Source organism: Triturus cristatus, chromosome 1_1, assembly GCF_964204655.1.
Source record: "Triturus cristatus chromosome 1_1, aTriCri1.1, whole genome shotgun sequence".
NCBI lineage: Eukaryota > Metazoa > Chordata > Amphibia > Caudata > Salamandridae > Triturus > Triturus cristatus.
The window spans coordinates 597,058,713-597,082,402 of record NC_140579.1 but is presented as its reverse complement, the minus strand read 5'-3'; the positions used below and the strand labels follow the sequence as shown (position 1 = coordinate 597,082,402).

The following is a 23,690-nucleotide window of genomic DNA, read 5'->3' as shown; positions in this document are numbered from 1 at the left end:
CCTCACTGCCCAGCAACAAGCGGACTGCCGCCAGCTCCTCAGACAATTTTCCGACCTCTTCTCCCTGACCCCCCGGGTCACCAACTGGTGTGTTCACGATGTGGACACCGGGGACAGCCCGCCGGTGAGACACCGAGCCTACCGGGTTCCTGACCGGGTCCAGTCCTGCATTCAAGCTGAAGTCTCGAAGATGTTGACCCTGGGGGTGATCGAGCCCTCTGACAGTCCCTGGGCCAGCCCCGTGGTCCTGGTTCCGAAGGCAGCAGCCCCCGGTGTCGCCCCCGAGCTCCGGTTCTGCGTGGATTACCGGGGGCTCAATGACATTACCCGAGCCGATGCCCACCCCATTCCACGAGCCGACGAGCTCATTGACCGACTAGGGGCCGCCCGGTTCCTCAGCACTTTCGACCTCACCTGCGGATACTGGCAGATTGCGCTCACCGAAGGGGCCAAGGAGCGGTCTGCTTTCTCCACCCCCGATGGGCACTACCGCTTCCGCGTGATGCCCTTCGGGATGAAAAATGCCCCGGCCACTTTCCAGAGACTGGTGAATAGGGTCCTGGCCGGGCTAGAACAGTTCAGCGCGGCCTATCTGGACGACATCGCTGTCTTCAGTTCAGAGTGGAGTGAGCACCTCCAGCACCTCCGGAGAGTGCTAACCGCCCTGCGCCAGGCAGGCCTCACCGTAAAAGCCAGCAAGTGCCAGATCGGGCAAGGATCCGTAGTCTACCTGGGGCACCAAGTCGGGAGTGGCCAGGTCGCCCCTCTACAGCCAAAAATCGACGCCATCCTGGCATGGGAACCACCCATCACCCAAACGGAGGTCCGAGCCTTTCTGGGACTCACGGGCTACTACCGCCGATTCATTCGGGGGTATGGCAGCCTGGTCGGCCCTCTCACTGAACTCACGTCTAAAAAACAGCCAAAGAAGGTGCAGTGGACGGCTGCCTGCCAGGAAGCTTTCGATGCTCTAAAAAAGGCCATGTGCACTGCCCCCGTCCTCCAGGCTCCCGACTACACCAAGGAGTTCCTAGTCCAGACCGACGCCTCCGAGCATGGCATTGGGGCCGTCCTGTCCCAAGTGAATGATCAAGGCCTAGACCAGCCCGTCGCCTTCCTCAGTCGGCGGCTGCTGCCCCGAGAACAGAGGTGGAGCACCATAGAGCGCGAAGCCTTTGCCGTGGTCTGGGCACTAAAAAAACTACGACCTTACCTGTTCGGCACTCATTTCAGAGTCCAAACTGACCATCGGCCCTTGCGATGGCTCATGCAGATGCGAGGAGAAAACCCCAAGCTACTGCGGTGGTCAATCTCCCTCCAGGGAATGGACTTCACCGTAGAACACCGCCCTGGTACGGACCACGCCAACGCTGACGGCCTCTCCCGGTTCTTCCGCCTCAGCGAAGAGAACCCCCCAAGGTGATGGGCAGTTCTCTCCGGCTTTCAGCTGGGGGGGACGCGTGTTGGACCCGGCCTCGTAGAATGGCCCTCCGTGCCCCCGCACCACCGAAACCTGGTACCTGCAGCCCAAGCACACGGCCCAGCCGACCCTTCCCACCAGGACACCCGCACCAACCCCGGACATCCCCGTCCATGGCCTCTCTCCTTTCGGCCACCCCGGGCCCGCGTGCCCACTCCATGCAACAAGATGGCCGCCCGGCCCCAGCGCGACCCGGGCCTCGAGGCGCCACTCCGGCTGGAGGACATCACGCTTCCAGGGGATGAGAGAGGGAGGAGCAGTTTCTATCGCACCTCTAACTCCCCTGGGACGATGGGTTTCGATCGGCCCTCCGGCCTCCCTGCGGGCTGGCTCCGTGCCTGCTGGGTGTCTGGGACTCCTCCCGACCCGGCCCTGAAAGGATCAAAAGACAATAGCAGGAAACCCCGACAAGCGGCCCCCCAGGTGACAAGACCCCTGCCTGCACAGACTCCGGACATCAAAGAGGGGTCGACCTATAACAAGGGGTGCTCTGAGACTGTCCGGCAGATTCGACGATGGAACAACGAGAGCCTGCCGACGCGGTCGCGGCTCCTGGAATTTGAACCTACCTGAGCCCTGCTGAGTGACTCGCGGCTCCCTGAAGATCGTAAGACCTCCGAACTCGTACCTGAGCCCTGCTGAGTGACTCGCGGCTCCCTGAAGATCGTAAGACCTCCGAACCTGTACCTGAGCCCGCTGAGTGACTCGCGGCTCCCCCAGACTCTCACGGTCCCGCCGGACCCCGACTCCGACCACGTATCCCCCAGCTCGAGGATTGTGAGCTGTGCGCCGGATACGTCCCTGCTTTGAACCGTTACCAGAGACAGTCCCGCTACCCCCTACCTTTCCGAGACTCTTGAGCCCGTACTCACCTTGTACATATTTGCAGTGATACCTATTTGATAAAGCTTGTTTTCTGAGAATACCCAGTGTGGTCTCTCTGTGTCGTGTGGTGCCAGAAGTACGATCCTAGTTGCGAGATTCCTCCCCCTGGGGAATCTCCCGCCAGTGCCCGGCACGGGTGGGACTCAGGGTAGTCAGGACCCCCCTTCCGGGCTCCTCTGAGGTCGCCGTCTAACAGAGTGACTTTATTCGATTCACGGAGCTATTTCGGAAACTGCAAGGGGTGTCGCCTAAGAGAAGGTCGTTGTCCACCTGTGGTGGGGGCCAGGGTGATGTCCGCCACCAGTTTCATTTGCCCCCCATGAGGCCTCAGGGCTCACCTGTGAGCACTTGAAGGCAGACATACATGGAAACTGCTATAGTGTATGGCGTACAGTGCCGAGGACGTGGCGTTGCGCAGGAATATTCGAGGCAATGTGTTCTACGCTTCTCTAGTCAGACGGCAGTTGTTGTTAGCGCCTAGAGACCCACGGTGGGCTATCTGCTTGACTCCTCATGAACACCTGCAAGGGCATCGGAGATGGTAGAGTGTGAGTCTCGTGGTATCCTAGTCCGTAAGGGGGTAAAGAGCTGACCGTGGAGGAGTATTGTGCTGACTCTAAGAGCGCACCTTTGGTGTCTCGAAGGGACCCGAGGGTGGGGGTGATGAAGACCCCTGATTGGTGGACCAGCCACGTGACACCTTCAGTGTCCCTTGGGTGGGGGAGGTCTGAGGTGTTAGACTTGGGAGCAGATGCGTGGCACGAAGGATAGAAAGAGGAACAAGCTGAGGGCACCGGAAGACACCACCGCCTTTCTCCGAGGCAGAGCAGAAATGCCTCGGAGAAACGCAGCGTCCTTTTCGGATTCGGGGGCGTGTTTTGCTGTTGTCTCCTCCTTGAGACTTCTTGCAAAAAACATGCCCCCCGATCCGAAAAGGACGGGGCCTAATCTGAATGACTGACCTCTTCTCCAATGGCTGGCCAGCATTCAAGAGGCCAGCCAATGGAGAACAGGGGAGAAGAGGGGCGGGTTCAAGCCCCTCTTCTCCAAGTCATTAAATCTCCGACTTCCGGTTCTGCCTTTCGGCAGACCGGACGTCCTCGACCTAATAAAGGACTTTCTCCTACCAACTCTGCCAGGCAGGACACGAGCAGCGCTGGTGCTCAGCTGATGGCTGCCTTTCCTTTCCTGGCTGTAATCGCGCTGCAATCACAGCGATGGTGCTATTTCCCTGGACTTTTATTTATTAAATGCACCACAATGACTTTCTGCTCCACCTTGTCCATGTTAACTATCCCCGTCCTTCTGTCCTTATGCACAGCCCTTCATTTGCATTAAGTCACGGCGGCGTTGCAGTGATTTTGGGCTCAATGGTGTTTGTCAGTGTTACTTAGCCCCGCCCTTCCCTCCTCCACGTAGAGCAAAGTTCTGTTGTTACACACCCCTGCCTTCTGCCTGTTCATGCCTTCTTGCTTATTGATCGCCCTATAGGGTCAACATTGCATTTTAAATCACCCTCAATAATGGAAGAAATAGGGTGCTCTGAGGTCACGGTTTACTCTAAAGCACCGAATTGGGTAGAAGGCAGAGTGCAAGTTGTGGCATTTATTGCTGGCCGTAGCTTTCTCCCCCTCTAACCTGCACACGAAGCACATTTGAAATTAAAAAAATTTGTTTTTACAATTCTTTTTGACAGAACATTGCTGTAAGTTATATAAGCGAACTCTCAAACAGCCAAGACCATTCTGCATTGTTGCTGGTACAATTCTTTAAACAGCACATCAAAATCAAATATGCATGACACCCCCACTCCAAACAGGCCAACCATTCATGTATAAACCTCTTGTACCAAGACCAGATATCAAGAAAAATAAGGTTAACGTGTTCCTTTTAAATTCCACTATTCCTTGGGTGGGCCTACAGTGCTTAATTTGTAAAAGATTAAGTCCCGGAGCTCAAAAACGGCACTTGAGGTGCCCTGGAATTATGCATTTTATGTGTACTGGGTGGGAGGAATCATGACTTCCCACAGTGCAGTGGATCAGGAGGAATAAGGTGTCTCACATCTCCTCAGGCAGGGTGAACTGGGCCCTGTGCAAACAGCCCAGTGCAGGAAGTAGTGTCACGAACCAGACGGGCAGCCGGCCAGCGTGGGGTCTGGTGCTAGGCTGGAGGGGCTGGAAGGGAAAGGGGCACATCTGGGACACATGAGGGGGCTAGGCGCTGGAGGTTACATACATTCAGGCCTTTTTCGGTGCCAGCATGCAGCTGAGGTGCAGGTACCAGTACAGGTCTGACAGGAATTTCCCACCTGCTCCTGGTAACTGCCGGCCGACAGAGAGCCAGTAATGGGACACATGCAGCAGCTGGCACCGGGGAGAATGAAGAACCCATGAAGAACCCGCTGGAGTGCCAATACTGGGGCACAGGCAGCCTCTGGCACCGGGGTGATGCTGAGTTTGCCGGAGTGAGGAGAAAAATGTATACCTCGGCCCTGTGAATTATGTGCTGGTGCTGAGCACCGTAAACCACCGGCACAAATTAAGCACTGGGTGGGCAATATTTTTATGGCCACTATGTAGCCCACTTCCAGGTTTGGCAAGGACAAAAAAGGGCGATACGAGAGTAGCTTCGACTAACAAATCAATGACACCTCGCCTCTTCTGAAGTCACCCAGGTAACCAACCCCACTGAGAGTCTGCACTTTCTAGCAAAGGTGGAAAATGGGAAAAGGAGGGAGGAGAGAGGAGACATTAGGGGCTCTCTACATGGACATTGGGGAGGAGAAAACATGAGAAGTAACGAGACTAAAGCACCAAGTGAGAGAAGTGAAAGATACCCCTTAGAGTGCTGGGGAACATTTTTTTTTAAAACGGAAAATTGTGTACTTTATACTTCATAGCACAATATTTTAAAGATTTTTCCCAAAGCGTAATGCTTTTTCATTTTTTCCCCACCTTCGTTGCCCTTAGGGTTCCGTCTTCAAGCCGGCAGCAGACACGGGCGAGGTCAGATAGCAATCAGTGAAGTGCAGACTGCAGGCAGCTGTGGGGGAGGTGAGATAGAATTTCCAGAGCCTCAGGGGTGCAACAGTTGAGAAGGGCAGAGGGCTGGTGGCCTCTGTGACGTCACCTTTATGCTGTGACTATCGATTGGTCACAGGTAACTGGAGAGGCAGGTCACAGCCAGGTCAAGTGCAGGGCCATTAGTTCTATCTTTTGCGCGCTAATGGCTGTGACATAGGGGAAGGTAAACTCTGCATTTTCATCAGCGGCAATGAGCGGTATTTGAGCAGATGTTAGCTGCGTGTTCGAGCCTGCCATTGGTATGGCGATGTCTGTTGGGAGGTTAGGCGAATGTGTGAGCTGAGCTAGCTGTGTGTTTGGTTGTCAGCGCACGTGTATGCAACAATTATCTTTTTCTACAGTATGGACTATATGCTTCTAGGTGTGGGTGGGCTTGGGGCATTACGAGTTTGAAAGTGAGTATGTGTATGTTTTTGTACATGCGTCTGTACTGGTGATCATGCGACTGACTGTGACTGAGGACGTGCGGATTTGTTTCAGCGTGTTCTAAAGGCTTCATACGATACCATGCCATTCTCACTTATTCAGATACCCCGGTTTGCTAACTCCTATGATATTTGTATGGTTTCGCCGAAGACTAGCACCCCCACTTAGAAAATTGTTCCTGCACCACTGTCCATGCGTGTTACATTTAAAATGTAGTACAAAAACCGCTTAACATGACCAAATGTGCCCACACTGGCCCATCAAATGATAAATGGCCTGAGACTCGTGCATCTCGCTGTGGTGAAGGGCCGCGGGATTCCCGACAGTGCCAGGGTCATACATTTACCATCCTAAATCTCAGAAACTGTTGAAGGCTATTAAAGGAAGCACAGTAGGTTTTACCGTGTATGTGTGCTTTGGTTTGGCGCAGTGATTGGGACACTTTCCTGACAGGGTTTTAGCAGAGGGCGGTGTGGAGTTTAAAGTCCCACATTTCATCATTTTTTGGCTGTATAGCGGCTTTGATCTATTTAAATTGACATTAGTGCTCGATTTAAAGTTACGAGCGCACAGTCACAGTGGCCGCTCGAGCACACTGCTTTAAATGAACGTGCAGCGGCAAAACAAGATTATGAGAGGCCACACATGCAAGCTTCATTGAACATTACCACCTCAGTATATCATTAACAAAAGGTCAATTTAGCACAAATAAAGATCTTTCTGGAGTAATTTGTACCGGTACGTGAGTTTCCTACTCAATCGGCTGTCGTTCCGTGCCAAACACAAACAAGCATTTGCAATGCAATAGGTCTCGCATTTACGAGGGTTTCAGCAATTGGCATTGTAAATGACAATGCATTTTATTAATGTTTTGGTTTTTAAAACAGATAAAAGGCATTGTCATTTACAATGCCAATAGCTTAAACTCTCGCAAATGTTAGACCTATTGCATTGCAAATGCTTGCTATTTTAAAGCTGTAGGTACATAGAAGCAACTAGGAAAATCGATTTGGGGTTTGACCAGAGGATGAGCTAGCTGATTGCGTGGACATTTTACTGCAGAACTTTCAATCAACAAGCTAAAAAGACCATCCAACATTGAGAAGTAAAAAGAACTGTTTTTTAATGGAGTGGTGCATTTCTAACACTCACTGAAAATAGGCAATGTAGACTGTAGATGTGCTTGATGTATGTGGACGGTTTTGAAATACATCGTGACATTATTTATTGAATGACTCCATTAACCATGAGAGTCAGCGCAGCATTTAACGTATGGAGAGGAGAAAAATAATCTGATCTAATTAAATAACTATACTCATTCATTAAAACTTTGCTTGCAAAGAGACAAGTCCGTTTGTGGGTTGGGATGCAAGGCGGCAAGGTGTTTCATTTAATTTTAACGCTCACTGCTGCAACGTGCAGTGGTCTGCAAGTAACATACATAACAGAGCATGGCTTTTCTTTCAAGCTCTTTTCGACTTCATTTATATCCCTTCATGCCTCCTCAAATACAAACATGTTAAACTATGCTGTTACCATATTTCTGTTTGGAAACTGCCTGAGAAAAGAAGAAATTAAGTTGCCTGGTGGTTTAAAATGTGCGTTTGTCAGACGTATTTACACACAGGCGTGATGTCAGAAAGTTAGTATTCATGGGTGTGCAGACCACAGTGTGTCACCGAGTGTGAATTTATGCATATTTAATCTGGGGGACGCCTTTCTTTTAGGGATATCTAGTCATTCATTTCCAGCAAAGTAGTGACTTCTGAACAAGACTGTGTTTATCATCGGCAACTTCTTTGTTGCTTTAAAAAATATGGCTCAGATAGCATTTGTTTTCCCAAGTTAGCCTGGGGGCTTTACACTACACTTGCGTGGAACTGGATAAAGGAACAACCCTTAATTGATTCGAAAGGGAGTCTAAGCAACTCAAACACGTCATACGTTTGTGAGAAGCTACTGACTGTTCTATGTTAAAGTTATCTCCTTTTGTTTCAGTGAGGGGGGTCAAAGGTCGTTGCAAAGATGTTTTGAGTGGACTGAATAAAAATCTGTTTGAAATGTTCCTAGGAATAAAAAAAAGTTACAGGACTGCAGCGAGAACCCCGTCGTCCGCTCTGCAAATTGCCTGCCATTAGATGAACGGATGAAACACGAGAGCTTAATGACAAAATGGTTACAGCAGAACAGGAGGAGGGGTTAACATGGTAAGCAGCGACGGGTGGTGGTGTGCGTAGGGCACCCAACGGGGATATTAAACAAAGCACGACACGAGCTGTACTGAAAAGACGCCCTAATGGTAAAATGCCATACAAATGATTGCAATCTGTAATATTTACAAGTGCAGATTACATTAGGTAACACGAATTGTGGGATTGTGTGTTTATGATGCCTCGGTATCAGAAATTTTACAATGACTGCAACCTGAGACCCACCCAGAGCAGTTCAGAGATGCCTCCGCCCTCCGCTGCCCTCTCACAGACCATAGGCATTCTTGCAGTCAGCCATGGCCATTCCCTGCTCACAGCAACGCACTTTTCAGAACATTTCATCGCAGCAAAGTGTCTCCGATGCTCGATAATTAGTTCCAAGGCATCGGAGGCAAGAATGTAAAAATAATTAAACTGCATCTAAACACATTTTGAGAAAAGTAATTAATGTACAGAAAAGTAAGCAAAGAAAAAATATTAGCTGCCAACTGCCCCGCATGCCTGCCGTCTGCTTGAGTGTACTCAAGACTTCATTGACCATGCGACATGAGGTATCGCAGCAGCTCCAATGGACCACAACAGCTGGTATTTTCCAGCTTGGGGCGGGAGGTAGTTTTAAACAAGTAAAAGCAAACAGTGCCCGCCTGGGATCAGTTACTGAGCCCCCATTATCTGATCGCGAATAAGGGTACTGCTGATCTCAGACTGCTCGAATATCCTTTAGCAGCAGTTTTAGAACGATTCATTTTAAGTTTTTACATATGCTATACCATATTTCATTCTATTTATGGGAAAGGGGGCTCTGGGAAAACTCGAACTGTGTCCGGGCTTTTGGCATAGGCGTCCCCTCAAATACGCCACTGCTGGATGTACTCTCAGGGACCTAACTGGGGAGAGAATGTTGGGGGTGCGAAACTGGCTTTTTGGGGTTATGTTTCATCTATCACAAAAGTGAACAGAAAATGGGGGCATATTAACAAGCCCGGCGATAAAATTATCGCCGCTTTAGCGGCAGAAAACTGCCGCTAAAACGGCGATAATGGCTTGATAATATGCTCTATGGAATTCCAATTGAAGCCCATGTTAAACATCCTTCACATTTAACATGGGCTTCAATTAGAATCCCATAGACCATATTATCAAGCCCATTATCGCCGTTTTAGCGGCAGTTTTCTCGATAATTTTATCGCCTGGCTTGTTAATATGCCCCTTAATTCATTGCTAGGAGCAGTTGGAGTCATACACAGAGTTGTTGCCGGCAGCCGGCTCAGTCGACAGACCTTTGGGCACCTCTTTACCGAAGACTCTACTTCGCAGACTGGTGTTACTACCGACGCGTCAGCACCCCTGGACCCTGGAACAGACTTCCTGGTAATGGTCTGATGATCAATTATTGCGGTATCGTGGACTCCTGGCATTGTTTGCTAACTCTGGCGTGTTTGCATGTGCGATCCCGAGGCTAACACGGGTGGAGCGGACCTGTGTTTCCATTCTGAGTGCGGCCTGCCGCATCATAAAGCAGTTTTAAGGGGTGGATGTATACTGTTACTGTGACATATTCTCTCGTAGTTGTGACTGCATGTGTTTTTCCTTGCCCATGGAAGATGGAGTTGCAACAACATCTCAATTCCTTTGCTAAACAGGTAACCAAACATCCCATCCATACTTTCAACTTGTGCATCCCTCGCTCTCTTTTGTTGAGTTTTCTGTATCTTGATATGGTTGTTGTTAAACAAGCTGTTGCCATTGTGAGGGAAGTGGGATAAGGGAGGGGGTGGCAAATGGTGAGCACTTTCGCGGCAGCTTTGATGTTCTCATCAAAGCGGCCGCGAAATGAGCTTTTGTAAACGGGGGATTTGAAAGTGCTAACTAGTGCTTTCAGGCTGCCAAATGGTGCGCGCGTCCGGCGCACATGCACTGTATTTGGAGGCCTGAAAAGCATTAGTTTGCACTTCCAGATCCCCCTTTTACAATAGCTATCGCGAGAGGAGCGCTAAAGCGCTGTCTCAGACGAGACCTAAAAAACAGGAAGAGGAGGACACAGAAAGAGATATTTGGTGGCAAGGCAATGGAAAGAGACAGAGAAAGCTTTGTAAGGAATTGGGAAAGTTGTTCTAGCAGTGATAAGGCTTGTGCTGTTACGGAGTCACCCTACTACTTTTAAAGGTTTAACAAAGGCTCTTTCAGCCACACGTATTTTTAGTATAGAATGTACCTTTCTTTAAGCAGACAGCATGCCATTGTATACGGTATCATAAAGTTCATAATACACAGAGACTGAGACCTGTCTGTGTTAACAGATGAATATGCCATACCACCAGTCGTCTATATTTCTAGATCTACACGTGAAAAAAGTTTGTGGTTTTGTATATGTGGTAGTTCGTGGCAAAGGGCATCCATAAAGACACGCATGCATACTGGAGGCCCAGTTCAAGGAAGCTTCAAGCCTATATTTAGAAACAGAATTACTAGGATTCGATTCCTAATTAGGCCAAAGGCCACCATTTGTCCCTAAGCCTGAGAGGCCGGCTTTGAGTCTGGCGGAGGCTCAAACATCATGTGATTCTGGGCAAATCACTCAATCTCCCAGTGCCTAACAAATGAAGTGTCCCGCTGTAATGCAACTAGTGCTCATGTAAAGCACTCCGATACCTTCGTCCTGATACCTAAAGGCATACAGCAATTTATTTATTTTTTGGCCAGGGTTTCACATTTTTTATTGCAATCTTCATGCACACTTTGTAAAATGGTAACACTAGATAATTCCAGAGCGACGTATCTCCATCACCTCTATAGCTCATAAAAATTAGCAATTTCTTAAACGATAAATAATTCAATCCTTTTGCCTTATTAAACTTCCTGGTTTCTCAAATTTGCTTGAAAATGCACCATTTGTCCACTCTTATTTCAAAATTTTCTTTGGGGTATCATATAATCCTCCCAATCCCCCCCACCCCCTCCCCAAGGTTGTTCGGGTTCACTCGCTACTCTCGCTCGCCGCAGTGCAGTACAACAATAATTTTATGCCACACCACTTTCAAATGTCACCAGCCACCACTGGCGCTATTATTCCCTGCACAAAACTTCTAGAGGCAGACGCCTTGCCAGCTCTTGCTGGCTACACTCTGCTGTTAGGAGTAGCAAACCTTTCCAGGTTGGCTGCAGCAGGGGGCGCTCGAGGGCTGCTAGGGTGAGCGGATGGCACTTGATTATAATGGATATTTGGTGAAGACAGGTGCTGGGTCAGCGGTCTGGGCTTCGGACGGCGTGCCGCAGGAAGAATAAACTTCCGTGGCGATGAAAGGGGATTATACAAGCAGGCATGGGAACACTTTCTCGTCAGGGCACACTTGGGCAGACTTTACCGTTGCTGTGAGGGCACTGGCAGGCACCCTTGTCAGACCACGTGCAGAGTTACCAATTTGGCCCATTTCGGCCGGTTCACCTCTACAGACACCTTGCATGCTAGGGCTTGCAGGCCTACACATAAAATAAGCAGAAACTACAAGTCCAACCATGAAAAGCTTTGCTCTGTTAATTCCAGGTAGGTGGTTCAGTGGATTATTGCACTCACTCCAGGAATTTGATTTGACCTCATGGTCACAGATTTGAATCTTAGTGGGTCAACTCAGCGTTTCATCCTTCCGAGGTTGATAAAATGAGTACTATTGTGTTGGGTAGCAACAAACTGTTATTTCAGCGCCAAGAGACCAAAGATTTGGGTGAACGAGTCCTTTACACGCTATGTTAGACAGCCATGACTGAATGAGGCTGCTTCCTGGGGCATGCTTGCACCTTGCGCCAGTGAGGGCTTTCAACAATTTAAATAGGTGCTGCACCAAGCCGGCCTAGTGCACATGTATTCCTTTTTGAAGAAATTGACAGCTGTGAACATCACCTAAGAATAGGTTCTAAGTAGGAGACTGGGCTGTTCGAAATAGCACTGACCTTGTTGTAGGGATTCTGTTTTGGAATAAAACTATGCCTGGGATCACAGAACGTCAGTATGTAAGGACTGAGTCACCAAACCACATCAGTACCCCTTAACCCCAATCAAGACTAGCTCATAGTGCCTCACCTGCACTCTTAACCTTCTCAGAGTAGCAGGTAGGTTGGCACATCAAAACACAACACTCTAGTCCCCTCAGTGAACATGTCCATAATAAACAGAAACAAGACTCAAAAACAGTGTACAAAAGGTATTGAGTCTATCATGCTGTATTATGAAGCAACTGCACTGCAATTAGAAAACCTACAAAACAATAATGTAATTAGCATCACCAATAAACCACACATAATGAAAAGCCCTATCATGGCTCTTGGTGTAGCTGCCTAAGCCTAGCCTCACAATATTATACTAAAGATCTCTGGGATGGTGACAGGCCCCATACCTGGCAGTTGATGTTAGCTGCTCTGCATCTCAGTTTGCATAGAGCTTGCGCCTGGTTCAGGACGTGATCTCTGCTACAAATCCTCCACTCTGCTGTCAAAATGGCAAGTCTTGGCTTATATGATAAGAAATGCTCTATTTGACAACAGCAATGGGCTCTCTTTTATTGTGTCTAAATGCCAGTGTCGACCTCAGAGAATAACAGGGCACAATATTATTTGACCTTGTCCTAAATACTCAGACTGCATTTCAGTAGAAAAGCATAATAATAAAACATGTGCAGCCCATTTATAGAATAACAGTGTGGCACATAAACAAGCATGTTATTGAAAGGAATCAAAACCCTAATTTAGATTTAGGACCTAATTATTCAGTTTTATCTGTCACTGTGAATTATTATGTAAAGACAGAAAAACAGTATAATGATGTTTTAACGTGCATGTTAAAGTTGCACAATTGTATCTAGAAATAACCTACAGCCTGCTTTCAAAAAAGGTCTCAATGCAGTTTGGTTTAAGTGTTTTTTCCTCTTCATTGTATTCGAGCTGAGAACGTCCTGCCTAGGATATGTAACAGGAAATTCAGAGCAGCAAGAATGTTTTCCATTGTAGTCTGTTAGTTTGGCATGAGAAGTCACAAACAACAGGAAAGAGCTGTTCTTTAAATAAATGTATGTAATCTGGGTGGGACAAAACGGAAAAGCAGGAAGCTTTTTCTATTGTGAACATAGTATTAAATATGGATCTAGGCCAAAATTAGTATAAGAAGTAGATCTGAAGTGTATGTTAGTTGAAACTGACTTGTGCTTCACTCATAGCACATCACTCTCCCAGCTGAATTAGCCTGGCATGTACAATAAACCTTTTTGTACTCCCTTTTGTTGCAGATGTGGGGATTAAATGATTTGCACTGCTTAAAGGATTTTTTCCCGACATCGTGGCAGAGCCAGCCAAGAGATCCCCTTTGCTCCTGCCTGCCGCTGGGGAGGTTCCCCTTCGGGGCCCCTTCGGACAACTAATTTAGTCGTGCACAATTTGAGGAGGATGACAGACGCCCGTTGATACGAAAGATCTGTTTTTTGGATGACAGGGGTACCGGTCTGGGGGACGTCTGCAGCGGCCAGATAAGGTAGGAAAAAAAGGCGATTGTCGAATCCTTGTGTATTGCTCCACAACTGTTACAAACGGAGATGTGTATTTAGTTAATCCTGGCGGACCTTTGTTTAGGAATCGTCAGAGAGGAAGAGAGAGAGAGAGAATTAAATGTGTTTTGTTGATCCTGACAGACCTTTTGTTGAGGAATCGTCAGAGAAATAGAGGTTTATTTAGTTAAACTTGGCAGACTGTTTTTCTTTCCCTTTGGGAATTATTAGAGAAATAGGAATTATCTAAGTGGTTTATCCTGACAGTTTGAATTAGGAAAACGTCAGAGAAAGAGGAAAAGTTGACATTTTGTATTTATATGTTATGTGAGTTGTTTTTTTAAGTATATATGTATATATAAATATAATGTAGATTTGTGATTGTTATATCATGTGTAATAGATTATGAGTTCTCTTGCATTATCAGAGGTACCAACTGTATTTTTAGTGTGAACTACATTAGGACAGTAGCCTTTAAGAATAGTAAAAGTTTTTGGGTAGATTAAAAGAAAAATTGTAAGGTCATGCCTTTCTTTAAGAAATCTTCTAAGGGGAGGCAGGGAGACAAAGGGACTCCTTTAGGCCATATGATTTCCACATTTCCAGGAGACTCTGACAGAATAAAAAAACATTGTCAGGAATGGGCAGAAGGCACAGAGACTTCCCCGGTTCCATGGCCCCCAGATGCCTCTTTTGATAATACAGTGATAGCCCATGTAATATCATATATCTTAGCAGCATATAAAGGAGATAAGAGAACAAAAAGATTAGCATCATTGGACATGTGGAAGATATTCAGTCAGGATTCCCATGTTGAAGCCACAGCACCATCCCCGACATATTCTGAGATAATTAAAGGGCCCTTATGCCGTCAGGGTATGTATCCATCATTGTCAGTGGAAGATAAGGAACCCACTACCTCAATAGACTCAGTGGACACTGATGTTCCAGCTTTAGGCTATAAAGATCCAATATTAATTCCTTTGACTGACATAAACAAAGTTACACCAAAGGTTGATGACTTATTAAAAATGGGGGAGGTTGATTTTGCTCAAACAATTAATAAAGACCCTCTTAAACCTGAAAAAGTATATGAGGGAACAGTGTCCTTAACAGGAGACATTTCAGTAAAATTAAGACAAGACAACAATGGAAAATTGCTGGAACAAAAGTCAAAATATATATTAGAATGGGCTAGCAAGATTCCTCAAAACTCAAGTGAGGGAAATGGATATTATACTAGCACCCCACAGGCAAAGTTTGATTTAGGGGCACAATCAAAAATATATCAGGAAGAGGATAAGGGTTATCGTGCCATGACCACCACTGTAAAGGGAATACAGAATACAATTAAGAGATTAAGCGTTATTGCTGATGACTGTTCAAATATATGCAATTCCATATAATTTAAACCAGATGCAAAGCCAGTTGTAAGGGACATAGGATATGATCTAGAAATCAAGAATGTGACAGGAGAGAATGAGAAAGATGAGGAAGAAATAAATTCAGTGGAGAGTGAAACTAGAAGAGTTCTTGACCGGGAACGCATGGAATTGTAGCAAGAGGCTGAGAACAGAAATGCTGAAATAGATAGAAGAAGATTAGGGGAAGAAAGTGCTTTTAGGGAACAATTAAAAGATGAGCAGGTGTTTCCCAGTAGTACAACAAGGTCTGGGCGTCCATTTCGCGCAGAGGGTATGATAGAGTTAGGACAAAATTCCCCTCCAGCTGAAGTAAGACCCCTTCATGTACGAAATATGCAGGGAATGACAAGTTTTATACAGAGAAAAGAAAGGAAAGGAAACAGTGACTTGACACCCAATGAAATAGGAGCAAAGGGAGAAAATAGTTGGTATAATGTTGTCCCATTTACTAATAACCTTGCAGGATGAACAGCAGGCATGGTGCCACAGATGAAAGTGTGGCCAAGAGCAGGATGCTTTGACCCTGAATTGATAAATATGGCTGATTTATGTATTTTTCAAGGTTATGGGGATCCAGAGTGGGATTATGATTACATGCAACAAAGTCTGTGTGTGTGGAAGAAATATGCTTAAAGGTCTGACACTCCTTATGAGGGACATGGTGACAGGAATACCGCTGTAATGCAGATGCCACTGTTGTATAAGACACAGGGAGCACAGCCTGTCTATGTTCCATGGCAACACATGGCAACACATGGATAAAGAAAATCTAAAAAAAGGCCTGCCTCCATTACATGAATGAGCAGGGAAATGGATAAAAGCATTTGAAAATGCAACAGCTGGGATACCTTTAGTTCTTGGGGATGTAAAGAGCCTTTTGAGCTCCATAGTAGGGGATGAGGTGGATAGTATAATGAGAAATGCAGGGATACAAGGAGTGACTATTACTAAAGGAAAACATGATGGGTCTGCTTTTGGAGTTGTGCGCTCTAGGATGTGGACTGAATTTAGGAATAGGTACCCAGACCGACCAGATATTGGGGCATTGATGACACAAACTATGTCTCCAGGACAGTCCTGTGCAGACTACCTAACAATGATGAATAAAAAGTGGGAAGCAGATGTAGGACCTGTAGACATGGGAGGTAGTTGCAGATTATTCTACAATGTTTTAAAACAGGGGCTACCAGGAGATATACAAGACCATTTAGATCAGGTTGTAGCTTTAGATGTAAAACCCTGGGCAGAAATACAAGCACATATTATACATTTTTGTAGAAAAAAGGAAGAAAAAGAAAGGAGGAATAAAGGCCAAAGTGATAGAGCCCAAGCTAAACTGGTGACACAAAAGATACAGAAAAATGAGAAGGAAAAGACAGGAAAAGAAATGACTGTGCAGGTTCCTGTTGCAAACAGGGAGCAAGGAAGTGGTCAAAGAGAGGGGATGCAAGGAAGAAGAAATTTTAAATGCCATTACTGCGGTAATATTGGACATTTTATTGCTGAATGTCGCTTTAAGAAGAGTGATGAAGCGCAGCAAGTGATAGGAATAGGGAGAGGAAGGGGAAGACAAAATGTGAACACGTCAGGGCTAGTGCCTCAATATGGTCCTTATCAGTATGCCCCCTATCATCAACAACAAATAACTCCACTACCACAGGTTTATATGCCACAACAGCAATTTGCTAACGTACCTATTCAAGGGGCACCAGCACCTGTTGTGCATTGAGGAGGCCAGCATCAGGTGCAGACTACTGCTCTGGTGAGCACAGGGTGTCAAGGACAAGGGGGGAGTGATTGTTCAAGGAGCAAACCTCTTTTATCATACAGCCTGATGGGACGCACCAGGGAATCCCAATAGTACTGTGGTAGCTAGGACTATAGACCCAAAGGAAGAACCAATGGTAGAAATGATTATAATGGGAAGAAGATATGCTTTTTTGGTTGATGCAGGGGCAACAAAATCTTGCCTCTCAGAAGGAAATGTTCCATTGTCCTCTGCCGCCATGGATACGCAGGGCTTCTCTGGTGAAGTACAGCGCATTCCATACACAACACATGTGCCCATAGTGGTGGCAGGAGTGCGAACGCAGGAGCATTTCCGTTATTCTCCAAATTCACCAGCAAATTTATTAGGAAGGGATATCATGTCTAAATTAAACATGACAATAAGATTTTCCTCTGATGGGTCCATGACATGTGAAATACCAGGGCAAGCGAAATGTGGGATACATTTACTAAGAATACCAGAGGAAAATATGGTTGGAAGGGCAGAGCCAGTGCATTATAAATTGCTAGCAGATGCAGTACTTACGGTTCTGAAGACAGAGGAAATACTTTTAGGGAGATGGATGGAATTACCACCAAGATTAATTTTTAGGAGACAAGCTGGTGGTGATGAACTAGGACAAGTGAATACCCTTTATCTTGAGTGCATGGAAATATCCAGAAGGTGGGGCGCTCTGCTGGCATCAGATAATGATGGAGGAATTTGGAAGGTCCTGATTTTTCTTATGCCTGGTCTGAGACCGCTGGACATTTCTGATTCAGAACTCTTTTCAGACGATCCCACCAGGACTTTCTACACACACTGCACCCTTGTTAGTACGTGTTTACCGTGCACAGACCACGTTACCAGTTGTGCCATCCCCCTCCAATGATATTGAAGCACTTGCAGCGGTCCCACCTTGTCTCTGGACATCAGCTCCAGATGAGGTAGGACTGATACTATCTGCAGAACCATTTAAGATAAAGTTGAAGCCAGGTGCACAATTGCCACATGTAAAACAGTATCCACTGTCTAAAGAAGCAAAAGAAGGTATTAGAGGGACAATACAAAGACTGAAGGATCAGGGAGTCCTGTATTCCTGTCCATCACCTTGTAACACAGCAATTTATCCTATGAAAAAATCTACAGGTAATACTTGGAGGATGGTTCAGGATTTTCACCCCCTTAATGCCATAGTATTAACAGAGTACCCCATAGTGCCAGACCCATCTGTGATATTGACTAATATACCAAGTAACAGCAAATGGTTTTCTGTGGTGGATTTAAAGAATGCTTTTTTTAGCATACCTTTACATCCTGACAGTCATTATTTGACAGCCTTCAGTTTTGATGGTGAACAAATCCAGTACTCTAGACTCCCACAAGGCTATTGTGAGTCTCTATCTGTGTTTAATAGAGTATTGAGAGATGATTTGTTAAATTTCCAGTCAGACAGTACAGTTTTGCAATATGTAGATGATTTATTAATATGCAGTAAAACAGAATCTGAATGTGTTGTGGACACTGTCAATCTTCTAACGCTACTTGCTACTAAGGGATACAAAGTGAACAGCAAAAAATTACAGTTTGTGCAAAGAGAAGTGCTGTATTTGGGCCAAGTGTTGTCCGCAGATGGCAAAAAGATAGCTGGTTCTAGAATACAAACTATACGTGATCATCCTCAACCCAAGACAGTAAAAGACATGCAGAAATGTCTAGGCCTTTGTAATTTTGTACGTCAGTGGGTATTTGATTATGCTACCATCATACTACCACTATTATATGCAATGAAGCAAGCTAAAACTGACAACACAGGCATACAGTGGAGTGATGACAGTATAAGTGCATTTCAGAGATTGAAAGAAGCAATTGCTTCAGCCCCAGTGCTAGCAAATCCAGACTATACAAAGAGATTTTTTCTGTTTTCTGCTGCCACAGAGGATTCCATGATATCAGTCCTTACTCAAAAAAACCCAATGGGTCATAAACCCGTCGCTTATTTTAGTGGACTATTAGATCCAGTAATGAAAGGTCACTTTCCTTGTGAGCGAGCGCTTGCAGCAGCAGGTTTTGCAGTAGAAAAGAAAGAGTAGTTCTATTACAGCAGGATGCGCTGTAACATTTTATGTTGAGCACACTCCATTTGCTGTGCTGCAGAAAAGTAAAAGTACACTGACCACTCAAAGAGCAACAGGTTATGAAGTAATACTGTCAAACCCTTCTATCTGCATTGAGCGAGTACACTCAGTCAATCCTGCAACTTTTTTAGTGCACCCACTAGAGCCCACTGATCATGACTGTAGTGCAACATTGGAGGAGGACGATCACCTGGCACATGAGGACCCCTTGTCTGATGGCCGACAATTATTTATTGATGGTTCCTCATGGATAGACCAGGAGACAGGTAAAAGACATACAGGTGCAGCTGTTGTTGAGGCTTTTGGTACACCTACTGATTATACCTTACACACAGTGCATCTCTTAACCTTGCCATCCCAAGACTCAGCCCAAGTGGCTGAATTAAAAGCATTGATAACGGCCCTACAGGCTTGTCAGGGTCAGCCAGTAACAATATACACTGATTCAGCATATGTAGCTTCCACAGTTTACTCAGGGCTGAAGAGATGGGAAAGGCGAGGATTTCTTAAATCTGATGGGACACCAGTAGCACACCAATATCTTTTTGCTGACCTTATTGATGCATTACAAATACCATGTCAAGTAGCAGTGGTTAAGTGCCAGGCACATAAAAAGGGAACAGATTTAGTGTCTAAGGGAAATGAAGCTGCTGATACAGCAGCAAAGGAAGCTAGTTTATATGCAATGAAAACATGCAGTATGCACACTTTAGCTGCAGATGATGAGGCTGAGATACAACACTATGAGAATATTTCTACAGGGGCATTATTAGACATTCAAAATGCAGCGCCACAACATGAGAAAGATCTCTAGAAATCAAGGGGGGGAGTGACTGGATTTCCAGATCTTCTTTATAGATCAGCAACTTCAGGTAAAGTTATAATGCCTCAGTCATTACTTCTAACAGCCCTTCGTCAACTTAATTTACCAACACACAATTCTAAAAGAGTAATGGTGGATGAATTAAATAAAAACTGGTTTATCCCTAATCTAGGACCATTAGTTGATGTATTTCTAGCTTCATGCCATGTGTGTTATCAGTACTCTAATAAGAGGTCACCAAAAATGCCTTCATCCTCCACTCCAGGACCAATAGGTCCTTTCATAGAGTTACACATAGATTTTGTAGATATGATACAAAAATGTAATGGATATAGGTATTTGTTAGTAGTGGTGTGTCCATTTTCACGATGGATTGAAGCAGGACCCTGCTCCAGGTGTGATGCTGACCAGGCAGCCAAATTCCTGGTGAGAGAGGTCATACCTAGGTGGGGGGTTCCGGCGGCGATACGCAGCGATAATGGAAAACATTTTGCTAACACAGTATTTCAGCAAATTACTACACTATTAGGAGTGGAACACCAGTTTACCTCAGTTTACCACCCAGAGAGTAATGGAATTGTTCAGAGGATGAATGGCTTATTAAAAAGCAAAGTGTCAAAAATTTGTGAGGCACTGAAAAAGAATTGGCTTTACTGCCTTCCCCTTGCCCTGTATGGATTGAGAAATGCCCCTTCAAAAGATCATCATTTGACCCCTCACCAAGTCGTAACAGGTAGGTATTCTAATTTTTCTTTTAAACAAAATCAAATGATTCGTTCTGATACCAAGTCTGCATTAGAAAGTGTTTGGCAAGAAATGAATGCATACATGTCTGCCTTAACAAAAGCTGTACAGGTTTATTCTAAACAGGTTCAGCTGCAACAGGCCAACAGTACTGCACCACCCCTGCCCTTGTCTACAGCCATTAGCATCGGTTCCTGGGTGTTCGTGTGCAACTTTGTGAGAACATGGAAGGATCCCAAGTTTCTAGGCCCCTACCAAGTAACACAGAGCACGCCAACAGCAGTAAAAGTGGAGGGGATGCGGAACTGGGTGCACGTAACGGACATTATTCCATTTTTGGCCTCACTCCCATAAGGAGTGGAGGAGGCAATGGTCCAAGAACAAATTATACAATGAAGAGACAGTTAAATGATATTTTTCATAGTATAATAATGAGTTCAGTGGTTATGATTATTACTCTGATAATTTGCTATTGTATTATGTGTTATGTAGATGCAAAAGATCCCACCCATAGGGAAGAAGTATTACGCTTTTGTAGAGCTGTTTTCAATGAAACAGATATACATCCTTTGCATGAATCTCTACTTGATAATTTGTGGTACAAAAGCATGCATGATATAGGTACCAATACACAAAATGATAGTTGTTATGTATGTTCTCTTATTCTCCATGCCATAGAAACACCACCTTTAGCGTATCCTAAAGAAGTGCCTGTTAATATGACAAAGTGTTTATTGCATCTTTTCTTGTGTAGGATAAAAGCACAGTTACAGCCAACGCATGTTAGTCCTATGACAGCCAGAGTTAATACAACCAGATTTGATACAACCTCTGAAAATTTGCAAATTTTGACAGATAAAACAGAGATAATGAAAGAGATATCCAGAATGAAAGGAGCAGGGCAGAAATATAGTTATGCAAATTGGGAGGAAGCCGTATTGGAACGAGGTATTCTAGGGAGATCTAATCCATCATCCACCTGTAATAATTATTCTGCCAAACCACTGCTCCCAGATTACGCAGCCAGGCCAGTATTAAGTATTGAAGCATCAGTATTTGCCAATAATAAATGGTTTACTGGAGCTAGGTTTTCATGTAGGGCCATATCTTTATGGAATGGCACAGAAACAAAAAATCATTTGAGATTTGATGATATAAAAGCATCATGTCAGCAAGTATGGGATGAAAACATACAGAGATATACATGGACTGGAACTAAACGTCATCCTAAACTGGCTGTGAAACTAATGAGATTTTCTCTTTGCTTTCAGGGAAATGGGATTATTAAAGTGGGACGGAATCTCAATTGCAGTTCAACTATTTACAATGCCGATGTGCAGGGCAGTACCTCCAGCCTTATGGATTTTTACTGGCAGTGTGGAGCTCGAACATACACTCAATTACCCCCCGAATGGAGCGGAATCTGCTCTCTGGTGACTTTGCAAACTTCATCTATAGTAATACCAGCAAAAGAAATACAAAATTTGCATTTGCATTCCATGAGTAAAGCATCAACTCTGCTGCATCATCACAGAAGAAAAAGGATGGCTGAGTACTTTGGAACTTCAGTGTGGCAGGATGTGCCCAAAGAGTATAGGTTGTTCAGTGACGGCCAACCATTTTTTGGAAGTCTGATACCTTTGTTTCAAGAAAAAGCAACTGCTCGCTGGGTTCAGATCACCCGCTGGGAGCTGATGAAAGCCATAAATGCTACTGAAGATGTCTTTAATTCAATTAAAGAAGAGCTTCGTTCGATCAGACTTATGGTGATGGAAAACAGATATGTTTTGGACTTAATGACAGCAATCGAAGGAGGAGTATGTAAAAACTTAATTCAGTATGCTGCACTTTCATACCGGCGAATGATGAAGATGAAGGAGATCTAACTCAGGCCATATTGACTTTGCATAATTTGCATGCACAGATGAAGAAAGAGGGGGGTGCTCCAGATGAGTGGTTCACTGGCTGGTTTGATTGGGTGCCGTCGTGGATGTCGGGGTTGTCTAAGGCCTTGTTGCCTATAATAGTTAAGTTGCTGTTGATGTGCCTAGTATTTCAGGTTATCTTAGCATGTTGCAAGAGGGTTACAGCTAAAGTGAGAGGTATGTTCCCTATAAGGAGAAATAAAGAGATGCAAAATATAGAATTGGAAGAAATGTACAGGGGTAGTGAAGAAGTAGTCGAAGAATCGACTAGAGAGGGGAATGAAAGGAATCAAAACCCTAATTTAGATTTAGTACCTAATTATTCACTTTTATCTGTCACATGCCCACACACTGTGAAATATTATGTAAAGACAGAAAAACAGTATAATGCTGTTTAAACATGCATGTTAAAGTTGCACAATTGTATCTAGAAATAACCTACAGCCTGCTTTCAAAAAATGGTCTCAATGTGGTTTGGTTTAAGTGTTTTTTCCTCTTCATTGTATTCGAGCTGAGAACGTCCTGCCTAGGATATGTAACAGGAAATTCAGAGCAGCAAGAATGTTTTCCATTGTAGTCTGTTAGTTTGGCATGAGAAGTCACAAACAACAGGAAAGAGCTGTTCTTTAAATAAATGTATGTAATCTGGGTGGGACATAACGGAAAAGCAGGAAGCTTTTTCTATTGTGAACATTGTATTAAATATGGATCTAGGCCAAACTTAGTATTATAAGAAGGAGATCCGAAGTGTATGTTAGTTGAGACTGACTTGTGCTTCGCTCATAGTACATCACTCTCCCAGCTGAATTAGCCTGGCATGTACAATAAACCTTTTTGTACTCCCTTTTGTTGCAGATGTGGTGATTAAATGATTTGCACTGCTTAAAGGATTTTTTCCCGACATTAATTCATAACATGTGCAAAGCAGAAGCAGGCTACAACGTGTGCAGAATGTGTGGTTAGGCTAACATGAGGGAAAACTACAGTGGGCCCTACAGAGGACACAGCACACCCCCTTTTTGGGCAGGACAGTAACGTAACAACGAGGGGAAGAATACTAATGATATCCACAAGCTAAGCAAGACCAAGGCGTTGCTAATAAGCATGTTATAAAAGGATTATAACTTAAATATAAGACATGCAATGTGTCAATGTCAGAAAATGGTAGCCACATTAAAGCATGTCGGAGGTATCCATTACGTCTTTCGCAAGTTGAAAAGTAATTGAATCCAGAAAGGATTCCATCTCCG

The 23,690-nt window shown here is 45.1% G+C and overlaps 1 long non-coding RNA gene across 2 annotated transcripts in view; it reads left to right on the top strand.

The window, feature by feature from the left end:
* LOC146870688 (uncharacterized) overlaps positions 1-23,312 on the top strand; it is a 56,812-nt gene extending 33,500 nt beyond the window's left edge. Inside the window, exons 5-7 of one of the 2 annotated variants that reach the window (XR_014979024.1) lie at positions 7,948-8,084; positions 13,364-13,605; positions 21,787-23,312. This is a non-coding gene — a long non-coding RNA (uncharacterized LOC146870688). The remainder of the gene's footprint in view (positions 1-7,947; positions 8,085-13,363; positions 13,606-21,786) is intronic. The other variant, XR_014979025.1, reaches the window with a different exon arrangement.
* The last annotated feature ends 378 nt before the right edge of the window (positions 23,313-23,690 follow it).